The sequence below is a fragment of the Cicer arietinum genome, chromosome 6 (assembly GCF_000331145.2).
Source record: "Cicer arietinum cultivar CDC Frontier isolate Library 1 chromosome 6, Cicar.CDCFrontier_v2.0, whole genome shotgun sequence".
Classification (NCBI taxonomy): domain Eukaryota; kingdom Viridiplantae; phylum Streptophyta; class Magnoliopsida; order Fabales; family Fabaceae; genus Cicer; species Cicer arietinum.
Genome location: NC_021165.2, coordinates 58,629,506 through 58,636,966, shown reverse-complemented (window position 1 = coordinate 58,636,966; position 7,461 = coordinate 58,629,506).

Sequence of the window (7,461 nt, the reverse complement as noted above, 5' to 3'; positions counted from 1 at the left end):
GTTTTCTTTCCTTTCTTTTTCTTTCCTTTGTTTTTCCTTTCTTCCTTTTTCCTTCCTTCCTTTATATACTATTTTCTTTTCCTTTTCCTTCCTTCTAGTTTTCCTTTCTTTTTCCCTCCAAGCAAACATATATATATAAAATAAATATAACTTAACAAATATCTCAAAATCTAGATATTTATTAAATTACCTTTTCACCCGAAACGCCTTAAATTAACCGTAAAGTATTTTCCGCAGTTAAATTCAATTTATTTATCGACGAGAAATTCTAATTGGCATCGAAATATCTTTTTGATTATAAAACTCCAAAATATTATTAACTTTGGCTTAAAAGCCTCCGAGCCAAAATCCAAAATATACCAAAAATACATAAAAGGGTACTTTAAAATTATGGGTCTTACATTACTCCCCCCCTAAAATTAGTTTCGTCCTCGAAACTATGCATCGATAAATAACTCTGGGTGTTGTTCCCTCATCTTGCTCTCCAGTTCCCAAGTCGCATCTCCAGTAATTGGGTTCCAGATCACCTTGACCAACGAAACATCCTTGGTTCTCAACCGCTTAATCTTCCTGTCTTCAATCCTCACGGGTGGTACTTCGAACGACAGGTTATCCTTTAGCTGGATTGTGTCTGGTTCGATCACGTGAGATGGATCTGCGAGATATTTCCTCAACTGTGACACATGAAACACGTCATGAATATTGGACAGTATCGGAGGTAATGCAATCCGATAAGCAACCGGCCCAATTCGTGCAGAAATCTGATATGGTCCAATGAATTTCGGAGTCAACTTCTTCGATTTCAAGGCTCTACCTACTCCAGTAGTAGGTGTGACTCTCAGAAATACATGGTCACCCTGTTCGAATTCCAAAAGTCTGCGACGCTTGTCCGCGTAACTCTTCTGGCGATCTTGTGAAGTCTTCATTTTCTCCTTGATCTTCCTTACTTTAGCTGTGGTCTGTTGCACCATCTCTGGTCCGACAATCATATTCTCACCGTCTTTATACCAACACAAGGGCGTTTGACACTTGCGCCCGTATAAAGCTTCATATGGTGCCATTCCAATACTTGCGTGGAAACTATTGTTGTAAGTGAATTCAATCAACGGGAGTACATCATCCCAGCTTCCTCTATCATCTAGTACACATGCTCTCAACAGATCTTCCAAGGACTGATTCGTCCTTTCAGTCTGTCCGTCCGTTTGTGGATGGTAAGCTGAACTCAATCGTAGCTTCGTTCCCAATGCTTCGTGTAATGCTCCCCAAAAATGCGATGTGAACTTCGGATCACGGTCTGATACAATGCTCGATGGTACCCCGTGTAACCTCACAATTTCAGCAATGTAGATCTCCGTTAGCTGATCTACCTTATAGGTGGTCCTTACCGGCAAAAAGTGAGCAGATTTAGTTAGTCGATCCACTATCACCCATATGGAATCATTCTTTCTCCTTGTCTTTGGTAATCCGGTTATAAAATCCATGGAAATGTTGTCCCACTTCCATTCAGGTATATCTAAAGGTTGCAACATTCCAGCGGGTCGCTGATGTTCCACCTTCGCTTTCTGACAAGTTAGACAAGTGGATACATATTCCGCCACATGTTTCTTCATTCCTGGCCACCAATAATTCTGCCTCAGATCCTGATACATCTTTGTTGCTCCAGGATGAATACTCAGCTTACTCTTATGCGCCTCTTCTAAAATCGTTTTCCGCATATCTGTAATTTCTGGTACACAAATCCTATCATTACACTGCAAAACATTATCTGACCCAATCTTGAACTCAGTCGTCTTCCCTTGTACTATTAGACTCCTCTTCTCTTGAATTAAGACGTCATCCTGAGAATTCGCAATGTCTTCAAGTAATCCACTCGAGATCTTAATCATTCCGAATTTCAAAATTCCCGGTGCAAACTCTACGTTCAAGTGTAGGTCTCTAAAAGCTTCCCACAACTCTTGTTGTCTAGCCATAATTAGTGAAGACACCGATACACTTCTTCTGCTCAACGCATCAGCCACTACATTGGCCTTCCCAAGGTGGTACTGCAGTGTGAAATCAAAATCCTTGAGAGTCTTCATCCATCGTCTCTGGCGCATGTTCAACTCCTTCTGATCAAACAAATATTTCAAGCTTTTATGGTCACTGAACACGGTGAACGTGCACCCATATAAATAGTGCATCCAGATCTTCAATGCAAACACAACTGCGGCAAGCTCCAAATCATGAGTAGGATAGTTTCTCTCATGGATCTTCATTTGTCTTGAGGCATAAGCCACTGCTTTCTTGTGTTGCATCAGAACACATCCCAAACCTTGGTGAGATGCATCACAATAAACTTCATAGGGTTCTTCTGATTGCGGTAATACCAACACTGGTGAGGTCGTCAATTTTCTCTTTAGTAACTGGAAGTTTTCTTCACACTTCTCCGTCCATGCGAACGGTTGATCCTTTCTGGTAAGTTGTGTCAGTGGAGCCACAATCTTAGCAAAACCTTCGATAAACCTCCTGTAGTACCCTGCCAGTCCTACAAAACTCTGTATGTCAGTGACCGTCTGAGGCTGTTTCCAAGCAAGAATCGTCTCAATCTTAGCCGGATCTACAGCGATTCCTTCCTTGGTTATCACATGTCCCAAGAAATTCACTTTCTCTAGCCAAAATTCACACTTCGACAGATTGGCATACAATCGCTTCTCGCGTAAAATCTCAAGAACTTGTCGTAAATGTTCTCCATGCTCTTCTTCAGTCCTTGAATAAATCAATATATCATCAATGAACACCACAACGAATTTACCAAGGAATGAATTAAAGATTTTGTTTATGTAGTCCATGAAAATTGCCGGTGCATTGGTAACTCCAAACGGCATAACCAAGTATTCATAATGCCCATAGCGGGTTCTGAAAGCTGTTTTCTGAATGTCTCCTTCCCTTACTCGAATCTGATGGTAACCCGACTTCAAGTCAATCTTCGAAAATATCGTGGCCCCTCTCAATTGATCCATCAAATCATCGATTCGCGACAAAGGATAACGATTCTTAATAGTTGCCTTGTTAAGCTGTCTATAATCCACACATAAGCGCGAGCTTCCGTCCTTCTTCTTAACTAGCAAAACTGGAGCTCCCCATGGTGATACACTTGGTCTGATGAATTTCTTCTCCAACAAGTCTTCAATTTGGCCTTTGAGCTCATTTAATTCCAATGGCGACATTCGATAAGGTGCCATTGAAATAGGTCTCGTTCCTGGGTGCAAATCAATGAAGAATTCCACTTCTCTTACCGGTGGCAATCCTGGAATTTCTGTTGGAAAGGCAATCCTGGAATTTCCGTTGGAAATACATCCCGATACTCGTTGACAAGTATCACATCTTCTATATCCACATTTATCTTTGCCTCCACATTTGCCAGAGACAAAAACTCATGGGTCCCTTCACTTAGCGACACTCGGAGTTTGTTAGCAGCTAAATACTTAACAACTCCTGGTTCGGGGAAAAGAACCAATTTACGAGCACAATCCAAGATCACATAATGATAAGACATCCAATCCATACCGAGGATGACCTCGAGTGATTGTAGCGGTAAACAAATTAAATTAACCAAGAAATCCCTATTCTGTATAGTCATTCGACAATGTAAACATGCAGAATTTACGGTTAAGGTCTTAGCAGGTGTGGAAACAACCAAATCAAAAGGTAAAGCAGACACAGATAACTTCAAGCGATTCACACAGTCCAGAGCAATGAAGGAATGGGTTGCCCCCGAATCAAAGAGTGCAGTTAGAGTGTTACCTGCAATCTCACAATCACGCTGAATCAGATTACCAGATGGATTTCCCTCTTCAGCATTCACACAATAAATGCGTCCTCTAGCAGTAGGACGGGTAGCCCTAGCTACATTCACCACTGGTTCCACCTTCGGAGCCGTGCAATCCCTTGCCATGTGCCCCGACTTCCGACAATTGTGACAGATGGGGATGTTAGTGGTACAAGCACTAGCATAGTGTCCTTCTCCCCCACATCGGAAACATCGAAGCACTTGCCCCAATTGCCTCCCGAAATTCTGGTTCCCCGGGCGACTCTGCCCACCGTTGTTATTCTGGGGTCGATTATAAGGTTTAGCAACTTGCTTCCCCTTGTTCTGATAATTCGCCCGACTAGGGCCTCCCGAATTAAAATTCCCTACTCGGCTAGCCCTCTTGTTTTTCATATCCTCCACTTCTCTACATTTCTCCACCAGCGCTTGGAAACGTTGAATTCCCAAGGGTAAAACGGAATCTTGAATCTCATACTTCAATCCGTCTTGGAAACGATGACACATGAATGGTTCATCAATTTCTTCCCGGAAGAACCTGAAGTGCCTCGATAGTGATTCAAATTTAGCAGCATACTCGCCCACAGTCATGCTCCCCTGGTGAAGTTTCAGAAAGTCGTCACCCAACTTAGTCCTGGTACTCATCGGAAAGTATTTGTCTAAAAACTTTCTTTTGAACGATTCCCAGTTCACCTCCTCGTGGGCTGCTCCCATCAATAACCTTGCACTCCTCCACCAGTACTCAGCATCCCCCAACAGCATATAAGTGGCATAGCTGACCTTCACTCCCGCCTGACACTTTATCATATCAAAGATCTTCTCCACTTCTTGGATCCATTGATCCGCCTTCTCTGAACCCTCATCCCCCTTGAACTTAGGAGGATTGTAACGACGGAAGTCTTCTAACCCTCTTGACTCTGCAGCACGGATCTCTCTTCCCCTCTTTTCAAGATCCCGTTGAGTCTTGGCAGCAGTCTGTGCAGCAACAGAAGCAGCCATGTTATTCATAGCCTCCGCCATTTGATCATTCCTATTAGCGTTGTCTCTCGGAGCGTCATTCCTTCTTGGCGGCATGGTTTCCTATAAAACCATCATCAAGTAGAGTCTTAACACTACTTCAAATAATTCCAAACTAACGTCCGACTAACAACACACAATTATATTGGACTTGACAACTCAAGTCACCTAAACCGACACATGATCAGATAACAACTCCTAACTTATAGGTCGACCTACAATCTATAACCAAGGTTCCACAGCTCCCAAAGAAAACTAAACCTATGCTCTGATACCACAATGTAACACCCCGTTTTTCAAAGCGAGGGTATATTTTTTTTTTCTAAAAGTAATTAAAAACGAACAAAGAAATAAATCAGGAAATGCTTTTGGATAAATAATTGAGTCATTATAATTTACAAACAGCGAAAGAGTTTCTCCAATTATAAATCCAAAACATTTACACAACAACAAATGGTACATGGAACCCATTCAAATAAGATGTCAAACTGACAATATTAGTATAAGTACAGTTTTCCAAACTAAGAATACTCTAATCCAAAAAGAAGGACACCTAGTCCCTATACATCATCCTAATCTGATCATCCTACCAAAAAGCTATACACCCTGAGTATCTCCACGCGCCCCGTGAGATCCTCCTAACGTAACTGCAGTCACGCGTTCCCATCTCCATTCTCGTCCGTAGGGTACGAACCGGTAGGACCGTCCTGACTCTCATCTGAGGGCAAAGCCCATATTTCCACAACAATTGTAAAGGGTCACCAACCAAAAAATAACAGATAACACATAGCAATTAAGTTTTTAAATGCTCAAAATGACTTTTCAACTAAGCATGCACCTTAACAGGATTTTCAATATGCGAAACGTTCATACCATACTTTGCCAACTAAAAATGAAAGTAAAATGAAGTTCTCAATCTCCTAATTAACACATAACAAAACAAGACATGGATAAGTTAATGAGTAATCAATCATCTAACTCAAACTGAGGATTTTCGCTGAGCCAATCGATTGGGAAATCGATTGGGGTGAAGGTTTTTAATGAAAACAGAATCCTGGGCTGAATCAATCGATTTGGCAATCGATTGACAGGATAACGGAGCCCCTGACTTAATACCACAATCGATTTCGAAAGGGATTTTCAAAAACTGATTACAAAATCGATTGGCTAATCGATTTTGTCCATTTGGCCAAGTCCCTGTCTACCATCCAATCGATTGGGAAATCGATTTCCCTGATCATTTTTCCAAAAATTCATGAATTAACTCAAGTCATTCCTAATCAAGTCCACGACCTAACACTTAGCAGTTCCTACGCGATTACCACGACAAATGGGATCTCGATAACCATCATACTTACACCCAATAACCAACACATAACACTTAGCACCATCAACGTAATTACCACGATAAATCAAAATTTAAATCACTCAATCATAAACTCAAATCAAATACGACTCGCGTGCCAAGCACCCTAATGCAATGCGTATATGCCAAAATGCATGGACTCGGAATTCCAAACCAAAACCCTCCTCGAAGGGCCGTAAATCATAATTGTACCGCCTATCGCAGGCCAAAGTACCAATTACCGAGGTGCCACCTATCACGGGTCAGCACGATTTACTAAAATGCGTAAATCATAAACGTACCACCTATCACGGGTCAGTACAGTTACCATGGTGTCACCTATCACGGGTCAACACGATTTACTAAAAGAAAAAGCGGGAATCGTAAATGTACCACCTATCACGGGTCAGTACAGTTACCATGGTGTCACCTATCACGGGTCAACACGATTTACTAAAAGAAAAAGCGGGAATCGTAAATGTACCACCTATCACGGGTCAGTACAGTTACCATGGTGTCACCTATCACAGGTCAACACGATTTACTAAAAGAAAAAGCGTGAATCGTAAACGTACCGCCTATCACAGACCAGTACTGTTTACCGAGGTGCCACCTATCACGGGTCAGTACAGTTTACCGAGGTGTCACCTATCACGGGTCAACACGATTTACTAAAAGAAAAAGCGTAAATCGTAAATGTACCGCCTATCACAGACCAGTACTGTTTACCGAGGTGCCACCTATCACGGGTCAGCACAATTTACTAAAATGCGTAGATCATAAACGTACCACCTATCACGGGTCAGTACAGTTTACCGAGGTGTCACCTATCACGGGTCAACACGATTTACTAAAAGAAAAAGCGGGAATCGTAAACGTACCGCCTATCACAGACCAGTACTGTTTACCGAGGTGCCACCTATCACGGGTCAGCACAATTTACCAAAAATGTAAATCGTAAACGTACCACCTATCACGGGTCAGTACAGTTTACCAAGGTGTCACCTATCACGGGTCAACACAATTTACCAGAATGAAATGCATGAGCATACACAGACACCATCCACAACAATCGTTAAGCAAATGCAGATATTAAAAGATTCCCCATTTTTAATACGCGTTTAACTTAAACGACTTTCACAACCAACATTAAGTAACCAAGACATTAAGAGATTCCCCATTCTTAACGCCCAGTTAACTTAAACGATTTTTCTTTAAAACAAAATATTAAGTAACCGAGACATTAAGAGATTCCCCATTCTTAACGCCCAATTAACTTAAACGATTTTCAAAA